General features: G+C 33.5%; 1 pseudogene; it reads right to left on the reverse strand.

Moving 5' to 3' along the window:
• Window positions 1-6,918: 6,918 nt before the first annotated feature.
• LOC110314477 overlaps window positions 6,919-10,927 on the reverse strand; it is a 7,029-nt pseudogene continuing 3,020 nt past the window's right edge.

Consider the following 10,927-nt stretch of genomic DNA (forward strand, 5'->3'; position numbering starts at 1 on the left):
CGTCTGATAAAAATGAAAAAAAAATTACAGAAATAAAACATTTAAAATTGATGAAATTGATCGAAAAAAATGAGTGGTCAAATGGAAAAAGAAAACTCATGTTCACATTTTTGAAGGTAGAGGTCATCATTTTAAGATAAAATATAATATTTTTTTCAAGTGTATTTGTGCCAAAATTGACAAAATTTATAGAAAAAAATGTGTTAAAAATGGAGAATTCGATGGAAAAAAAAACTACTGGTATAAAGGAATACATAGAAAACAAATGTTTCTTATTTGAGAAAGTGGAGAGAAGCATTTTCTAATAAAATTCAAGAAGTTGTAAGACATCGATTCTGATAAAAATGAAAAAGAATATTAAAAAATGGATTTAAAATGGAAAAAATGGATGGAATAAACTAGTGGTCAAATGGAAAACCTAGAAAACTCATGTTCACTGTTTGAGAAAGTAGACATCATCATTTTAAGATAAAATACAAGATTTTATTGGAATGTATTTGTGCCAAAATTGATGAAATTTATAGAAAAATATGCAAAATGAAAGAATTCGATGGAAAGAAATTACTGGTATAAAGGAAACCATAGAAAACAGATGTTTCCTATTTGAGATAGTGTAGAGAAATATTTTCAAATAAATTCCAAATAGTTCTAATGTAGCCTTTCTGACAAAAATAAAAAAATGTACACAAATAAAAATGTTTAAAATGGAGGAAATTGATGAGAAAAACGAGTGGTCAATTGGAAAATGAAAAACAACTATTCCCTATTTGAGAAAGTACAGATCATCATTATAAGATAAATACAATATTTTTTCTAAAGTATTTGTTCCAAAATTGACGAAATTTACAGAAAAAAAAGTGTTAAATTGGAAGAATTAGATGGAAAAGTGTTCTGATAATAAGGAACACATAGAAAACTTCTTTTTCCTATTTGAGAAAGTGGAGAGAAACATTTTCTAATAAAATTCAGGAAGTCGTAAGACAACGATTCTGATAAATATGAAAAAAAAGTATTAAAAATGGATTTAAAAAGGAAGAAATGGATGGAATAAACTAGTGGTCAAATGGAAAACCTAGAAAACTCATGTTCAGTGTTTGAGAAAGTAGAGATCACCAGTTTAAGATAAAATAGAAGATTTTCTTGGGATGTATTTGTGCCAAAATTGAAGAAATTTACATAAAATGTGTTAAAATATAACATTGATGGAAAAAACTACTGGTAAAAGGGAAACGATAGAAAACACATGATTCTTATTTGAGAAAGTGGAGAGAAATATTTTCTAATAAATTTCAAATACTTCTAATGTAGACTTTATGACAAAAATAAAAAAATTGTACACAAATAAAAATGTTTATAATGGAGGAAATTGATGAGAAAAAAGAGTGGTTAATTGGAAAACGAAAAACAACTGTTCCCTATTTGAGAAAGTAGAGAACATCATAATAAAATAAATACAATATTTTATTTGAAAGTATTTTTTCCTAAAATTGACGAAATTTACAGGAAAAATGTGTTAAAATGGAGGATTTCAATGGAAAAAATTACTGGTAATAAGGAAAACATAGAAAACTTCTGTTTCCTATTTGAGAAAATGGAGAGAAACATTTTCTAACAAAATTCAAGAAGTTATAATACATCGTTTCTGATAAAAATGTATTTAAATGGGGTTAAAATGGAGGAAATGGATGGAAAAATCAACTGGTCCATTGGGGAGAAAGTAAAAAAAACAAACAAAAAACTACGTGTTCCCTCTTGGAGAATATAGAGATCATCTTTCTAAAATAAAATACAAGATTATGTCTATATGTATTTGTGACATAATTAATGAAAATTATAGAAAAATCTGTTAAAATTGAATAATTCGATTAGAAAAACTAGTAGTAAAAAGGAAAGCATAGAACACATATGTTTCCTCTTTAGAGAAAGTGGAGAGAAATATTTTCTGATAAATTACAAGAAGTTCTAATACAGCATATATGATAAAATGAAAAAAAAAACCTACAGAAATAAAATGGTTAAAATGGAGCAAATTGATGGAAAAAAAATGAGTGGTCAAATGGAAAAGGTAGAAAACTCATTTTCACTATTCAAGAAAGTATAGATCATCATTTTAAGATAAAATACAAGATTTTATTAGAATGTATTTGTGCCAAAATTGACTCCATTTATAGAAAAATTTGTTAAAATGGAAAAATTAGAAAGGAAAATCTACTGGATAAAAAGGTATATATAGAAAACATGTTTCCTACTTGAGAAATTGGAGAGAAAAAATTTCTGATAAATTTCAAGGAGTTCTAGTATAGCATATCTGATAAAAATGAAAAAACATACAGAAATAAAATGGTTAAAGTTGAGGAAATTGATGGAAAAAACGAGTTGTCAAATGGAAAATGGAGAAAACTCATGTTCATATTTGCAAAAGTATAGATCATCATTTTAAGATAAAATATAAAATTTTATTCAAATGTATTTGTGCCAAATTGATGTAATTTATAGAAAAATGTGTTAAAATGGAAGAATTCGATGGAAAAAACTACTGGTAGAAAGTACCAGTACAGGGTTTGTTTGGTCTCGCTACATTTCTGAGTGTATATTGGGAAAGTCAAAACTATGCATTTTCTTTTGTCTTTTTTTTCTATGCTGGACTTCAGTATGCTTTTATACTCTTAATTATGAGCTTCCTTGCTTATTTTTTAAAAATTTTTATTGTTTATTTTATTTATTTTCTTTTCAAATGTTATCTCCCTTCCCAGTTTCCCCTCCACAATGCCCCTATCCACTCTTCCCTTCCCCTGCCTCTATGAGGGTACTTCTTTCTAATGATCTTCTTCTTGACACTTTATGACAGTATCATATTAATTTTCCTCTTATAAATTCAGATCTGTGAAATTTATAGATTGTCTGCTCTGAGATTTTCCTTTATAACGTTAATAAATTTTACTCAAATCCTGCTTGAGTCTGTTCTTTGTCATTGCAAATCTTTCATGAGAATAAATTTATGTAATAAGACTAGTGACCCTTTGAAGTGCCCACAGTTTCTCCAGTATCATATGCTGGCCTTCCAAGTCTCCCCAAAATAATCCACTAGCATCTTTCTTACCATTTCATTATTTAAATGTCAGATAATAAATTCACTGGAAAATTAAAGGACTTGTAGGTAGCATCAATTTCAAAATACACATTCTGCTTTTATTCACAACGGGTCCCCAGTTATATACAGGTCTTTTGATACATGAAATAATAGTATTAGTGAGACCATGATCTGCCCTACTGTAAGTTAATACATATTGTATAAAATTATGTCATTTCAATCTGTGGCAGCACCCTCAGAGACTCCATTTTCCCAACATATTTGACTCTGTTTTGAGGGGGAAGTATGTTTGAAGCCCATGGGTAGACCCAGAAGCTGCAGCTTCTCTTAAGCCTCACCCATTAACTGGGGACTGATTAATGAGTTATTTGTGTGAGTAGAAAACCAACTTACATAACTGTTTAAGTAGCTTAGAACTGTGGAGGTACGTGGGCATCCCGAAATCATACCAATCAAAGTCGGCCTTAGAAAATACTGCACATACCCTACCAAGGAAAGGGTGAAGCTCTCTCACCCAGACTGACTCTATGGAATGAGGCACATGTACCACTGTAATATCATGGATTTAGTAATCCAATATTTGAAACCTGGTCGGAGCATCAAGGACAAGAGAATTCATCATCCCTTCCATTCCTCTGTGTTGATGAAGCCTATTCAACTGCCTACCTGTACACTGTTTGCATATCTATACCTGTGTGTGGCCAATTTCTTGCCTTGGACTGTGCTCTGTTGCAGTAAATCTCCTCCCAAATATGACCCAGCAATGAAAACACAACACACTATGAATATATGCTGTGTGCCTAGATTGGGCAGATCTACTGCTATACTACCATCTTCCACATCTATGAGACCCCTTAGAACTTGCGGTTTCTCCAGGCCATGTGCTTCTGCTCTGCTTTACTCCTTCCTCCTCCTCTGCATCCTCTTCCTCCTCCAATTTTCTCCTCTCCCTCCCCTTTCAGTTCAACCTTCCCTTTTATCTGCCCAACCATCTGCTCTCTCTCTCCTGTATTTTACAAATTTAGGTGGGAAGCAGGTTTACAGGAAATCACCTGAGTGCTGACTCATTCCTTGTTCACAACCACTCACAGAAGAACAGAATTAACATCAAATATAATTAGCCCTAGGGCTATCCACAACAGTGTTCAGTCATGCTTCTTGGTTTCTAAAGCTGCAGACTTAAAGCTGACTGCAGGTGTTCCCAGAAGCTGCTCCTCATTCATTGGTTTGTTCACTGAATTTCTATAAAAATTAGGGTTAGACTGATTTTGAAGCATCTTTAATCTGTTGCAGCCACTTTAACCTGTCTTCATTCTGTAACCCACACACAAATTTCCATGCTATATGTTATATATGCATAGATAGAGAGGAGAGAAAGATAAAGATATATTTACTCTGATGTGTGATATAAGTAGCGGTCTCAGTAAATAGGGGTTAAAGAAAAGAACGGGCATTGGCCTTAGGCAAGATAACCAAGGTAAACAGAAAGTCTCAGGAATTTACATGTATAAACGTAATTTTTTGCTCAAAAATGGAGAGCAATTTTTTGAGATCTGGTATGCCTTACTGTATGATAGTTACTCTATGTTGTATAACAGTGATTTTTTTTTCCAGAGATGCATTCTGTAGGCAATATATGGGAGGAGGCTGCTACAGATACTGAACATTCTCTCATGAGAAAGGACTGACTTGAATTATAAATATCTTGAGAGACAGATCTCTTGTGTTCAGACTCCATCTTAGAAACCCTGACCTAAGTTTGAACTCTATTTGACTAACTGGCCAGTACCTACTAGCACCAGGTTCTTGGTTACTTCCCCAACAAAATCTGTATCTAGCACCAGTTTACAGGTTATTCCCCAATAAATCTGCACCCCAGGTTATAAGTCTGCCACTGGCACTTCACTTCCAAAAAAACTACCAGTTAGGAAAAACGCAGAAGTTAAGTTTATGGTTTGGCTCTCAGCATCAGCCAATTCTGTTGAGGCCATAATGGTCTCTCAATCAGATGTGTGGCAGGCTAGATATCCCCTTTTTGTTTCTATAAATGCTTGCCTGAAACTAAGTTTAGGGCTACACCCTTGTTCTCCTATGTGACAGTGGTATGGCTCAAGCTTGTACTTGCATAAAGAGACCGTAATGTGATTAAATCAGAATTGTCCCCTTGGTAGTCATTTGGAGGTTCATAAATATTTCCTGGCACAACAATCTCAGTGACAATCCCATTCTGATTTAGACTTTTGTAAGTTCCTTTTGGAAGATTTCCATGTTTGAGTTACACTAGCAGAAGTCTACACATTTGTTTTAAACATCCTTTCCTGCAGAAAGAAAACTTCAACAAACACAGACAAAAATATATTGAACTTTTATATTGTAAGACAGCTTGTTTTATTCTTAAACACACAAAATGTTCACCATCCAATCAACATTTCATATTCTATTAAGGTGAAATATTTAATTATGATGTAATCATTGTTCACAGTCAAATTGTATAATTATACTTTTGGTGAAATTTTATAGCAATCATGTCAATAAATAGTAGGAAGGAATATTTTTCTGTTTCTTTAGATACTCATGTAAACTTTGTCTCTAAAATTGCTATTTATGTAACACATTGCCTGGTGAGGGCACAACACATGTTCTTTCTGGGATTTCTGTGCATTTGATATAGTACAGCATGTAATAAAATGTCTGGGTTATCAGGTACAGTCAGGGTATCTCCTTTTTCCATTTAATTTCAGCTAAGTGCTCTAAGTGAAATCTAGTAGCTTTATATGGGAGAGTGGGCACTTCTTAACTGATGGGGGTTTAGTTAGAAACTCCTGTTCCCTTTAAAAACAACAAAACTAAAGTGACTTTTCTTGACTCAGTTTCTTATTTTTTTCTTCCTAAAAATATTGGCTCCAGCTGCCAGCAATGAGCTAACCATGAATAAATACCACATAGTCAATTCCAAAGACTCTTGTTTTGTAATCAAAAAAGAATTTCACTATACTGTGAGGACTTGCAGAATCAGAATGAGTCCTCATAAAGACTGGTTCATATCTGATGTATATAGATGGATATTATTTCACTTAAGCTTTGATTACTCAATGATACTTGATAGTGTTCTGACAGGCAACACTGATTCAATACCTACAAAATCCCCTGCGTTAATCAAGCCAGGTAGTGAAGGAGCAAAATTCATGTTTTTTTCACTACTTGTTTAATGCACTTGCTCTACTATGAGAGTAACTAACTCCTCAGAAACACAAGCACTCAATAAATCTGAGTGAATTTCTTCTTGTTGTTGTTCTTCTTTTTGTTGTTCTTTTTGTTCTTCTTCTTGTTGTTCTTCTTCTGGTTGGTGTTGGAAAATTCTTCTTCAGCTGTACTCATTAATTCTTTGCTGTTTTGTGTCTCTGAGTTTATAAATAAGAGCATCATTAATTTAGGGTAGTAGGGCCGTCTTAGCTAAAGAATTATGTCAGGGAAATTGTCTGTTTTGAATGCATTATAATCTGCAAAAATCTTAAAAATAGATGTCACCTTTGACTGGCATTTCTGCTTGGGATGTGAAAAATGCCATGTCATTTTTGGTAACAATTTAGTGATGACTCTTGGTATACCACATACTACATACAATTGACTGGAATTTTCAACAGGATGCTATGGGGATAAAGGATGAAATGTGAAGGGCTAGAAGAATTAGGTGTAACAGCTGTCAGGCTTACTGTGAAACAAGCGGTCAGAGTTAAGGGAAGGTCATGAGTTGAACTTGTTTGAAGGAAATAGGTTTAAGGTAAGGGAGTGGAACACATATGGAAAGAAGGGAGAATCTCACATAGCTACTGTGGTCCAGTGGGCAGGGTTATGGTTTCAGAGTCAACAACATCATCAGGTAATTCTGTTGAGGGCCTAGGGACCAGCTGGAATGAAATTTGCAATCCTGCCATGGTGTCAGGACAAATGGATGTGTTATTATCTTCTATACTTGTGACTCCAAAGGGGACTTGTTGAACAATGATATCAGGGTTGCTATCTGATACTTCAGATCCTGATTTATTCTCCCAAAACCTGAGGCTGGCATCTTGGCTTTCATATTCTTGTTGAAGACATCTTACTAGGACTGGGAATGCAAAATCTTTATGATTTGTAATTTGCCTTTTGATGACCCACCATTTACTTCGCAGCCATTGTGGTGAACGAACACTTTCCCATCCTTTAGCTAATTCATCCCAGCGAATTTCACTTTCTTCGGATAAGTCAAGCTCTGCTAGCCTTTGGATGAGAGTGACTTCATCTTTCCTTGTCCACTCAGTACCTCCAGTCTGTTTCCAGTTCAAGTAGTTGAGCCATTTAAGACGACACTGCCTTGCTGAGCGAGTACCCACTCGTTGAGCCACTGTTGCCCAACACACACCCTGGGTAACTTTCTCATCCACCTCAGTGCATGTCAATTCATGAACCACATCTCCAAGTATCTGTTCTTCTTCTTCAGTCCATTTCCCTGTGTTGCAAGTATCCTTCATCAGACGGCACCGGTCTTTGACCGAAGATGGACTTCTTCCCATGGCGGTCCCTATTGTTATCCAGTCATTGCCATGCTTCTGCCAGAGCTCCTTCAGCTTCTCTATTTCCTCAGGGCTGTACTTACCCATATGGTTTCTGTCATCATACATTCGGACAACTCTTCTATAAACTGAAAACAAAGGTCTATTCAGACCCAATGATACAGACCTGTAGAAATCTTTTCTTTTACCTTTTGACATCTTAAAAATTATTTCTGCAGGATTCTCTACCCCATGGTCCTTCATATACCTTTCAATGTTGTTAATCAGAATATCTGTTTCTTCCTTGGACCACATCCCCTGCTTCCATTTATGTCCTTGATGAGTTAGAGCATCCTTAGCTTCCTTACTTGTGAACCATGTTTGGCTAACTACTGACTCTTCCTTGTTAGACAAGGGGAAAACTTCATATGGTTTATCATCTTTTAAAACCTCGAATTGCATAATATTTTCCCCACCAAACTCTTCATCAGCCACCTCTGTGGCTGTGGTTGTGACTAAACCAAAACTTAGCTCCATTTCTGGTAGTGGAAATTGAAGAGCTGACATACATGAAGTAGAATCATCTTCAAAAGACAAACAAGGCCTCTTATTCAGAGGTTCAGTAGAATTTTCCATTTCATCAGCTTCATTCTGAAGGCACAGCATGAAGTTCCTGTCTGAGTCCTCACTAAGCAAGGCAATGCTCACAATTTGAACTGTTACTGAGTCAGAAACCTCTTCAAATATACTCAACTTCAAATTTAGTTACAGACTAGATCAGCTACAGTGCGTCTCATAAAATCAAGTCACTTTCCCTTAAATTGGATAACATAAAATGATGTTATCTGCAGCAATTGTCTCTTTGATACTGATGAATGAAAGTTTAGCTAGAGTTGGTGAGTATGACAGCTGCTAGGAACTGCTGCCTTTAAAGATGGTTGAAATGTTTCACTTTATGTTTTCTTCTTGTGTAGTTGGAAATTTCTCTTTGATGACAAATTAGAGTGCACAGGTCTAGATCAAGAGGTTCCAAAATCATTAAGCATGGAAGCTTCGGAGAACTGTTGATTTATGTAAATATGAATAACAGTGCTGAAAAATAAAATTGTTAATTATCCATTAATTGTATATCAAGAAGATTTTATATTTCTATTGCAGTACTTTCAGGAAGCAAATGCCAAAATTGAAATGGTCAGATTGGAATATCATTATTTACGTGGCTTTAAAGAGTAATTAAAGGAATCCCTCTATACCAATTTTCAGAATACAGGAAAAATTTAGATACTATGACATTTCCACATATTGTTACTTCCATAAAAAGGTAAAACATTTGCTGAAGAAAGGTAAATTTCATAATCATCATAAATAGATCACCATAAAATAGAAAGTTATAGTATTTAATAGTGTAGAAACTTATGTGTACACTTAAGAGAATTTTATGATAGAAGTTAACTAAATTATGTAATGAAAGACCTATTTAATACCAAATTAGTTAGAATAATCAAAAATTATTTTAATTTTACTTGTGGTCTTAGAAGGATACAATGGTGTTTTATTTTTAATGTATATGCTTTGAATTAAATAAAGAATATGCCCACACCAAAACCCTCAGAAAGCTTAAAAAAGAAACAAACCTTGTAGTCTAGCATATAATATCGGCATTGAAAGTTAAGTCTATATGAGTTATATTTGATTTTTATCTAATGTGATACATACTTCCTGATAAAATAGTCTGTGGCCTTCATGCTGAGACTTAAATTTCATTATCATTATCTTGTTGTGAGTCTCCTCTCTGTGTGAGTGTGTATGCATATGTGTATGTGTATTTCTATGTGTGTTTGCATGTCTTCTCTATAAATGGTAAACTAAATTATAAAATTTCAAGTTTTCTCTCATCATCTGTTTATATTATTTCAAAACATAGATAAGTTTAATAAAATTTCTTTATATTTTATTTTTCATAACTGGAGAATTAAATATTTTACATAGTGATATATCACTTTTCTCTATCATCATCATCATCATCATCATCATCATCACCATCATCATCATCATTGCAATCATAATCATCAAAGATGATTTTTGAACAGACTTCTGTGTATACCAACTACTTTATCCATCTTTGTATTCTTTTCTATAATTTTATATTTGCCCACAAGAATTTTATAACACATTTCTTATATTTTCAATTTCAATTTAGAAGCAGCCCTGACAACTATTGTATTACTTAAGTAAACCTAATAATTTGTCATATATTTGCTCAACATTTTGCAAATACTGCCTCAATAACTTTTCCATTCTATAGTACGATTAATTCAGATAGATTTTGGTGGACTTACCACTGACATCAAACAAAACTTGGATCATTCTCACAGTAAAGATCTTAGACTATTTTAATATGTATGGGATACATTCTACTAAAAAATTACATGAAAATTGAATGTTAGTATGTAAATATAAATTCATAATGTTTTATGTACAGAATGAATATATTAATTCCATTCATATTATTATAATAATAATAATCACAGTGGCAATAATAAGTAAATATGCATGTTATATAGTACAGGAGCAATTAGTAATTATGGAGTAATTAGTAATTATGCATGTTATAGTATAGGCGTACCAGAGAATACTGTTTGACAACCTTAAAATAATTATTTACATACTGAATGGAAGAACAATAATCAGAATGTGATAGTGCATACATGAACCTGAAACATGTACAGAAAGTCAAGAATTGTGGGAAACCATGAACTTGTTTTTGTCTAGCTGCCTTGCAAGGCATAGTTAAAAGATTTTACAGCTTAGAGTCCATGCATCCTGGGGCACAGTGTGCTTTCCATTTATTTATTTATTTATTTATTTATTTATCTCATTCAAATACTCATTTAATAAACCCGAAACCAGGTGCTAAGACTCACACCTCCAGGCCCGGCTCCCCAGGGGTTAGAAGGAGAATGTCCAGCCCACGAGTTCAAATCAGCCTTTGCTACAAGAATGACATCTTATATCAAATAAACAGACAAAGATTAAATAAAACTAATAAACTAACAAAACTTAAACTCTAAGAACCAGCCTAAAAGGTACCCCTGCCTCCCTGGGGAATCGTATATATTCTTCTAAAGTAGCTTATAAATGGTTATTGATTACATAGTTAGTGATTTACATGATTTAGCTCAGTCTGTATATTACCAAATGTCTACTTCTTTTTTTATTATTATTATTTTCTTTATTTACATTTCAAATGCTATTCGGAAAGTTCCCTATACCCCACCCGCACCCCTGCTCCCCTACCCACCCA

The sequence above is a fragment of the Mus pahari genome, chromosome X, assembly GCF_900095145.1.
Source record: "Mus pahari chromosome X, PAHARI_EIJ_v1.1, whole genome shotgun sequence".
Classification (NCBI taxonomy): Eukaryota; Metazoa; Chordata; class Mammalia; order Rodentia; family Muridae; genus Mus; species Mus pahari.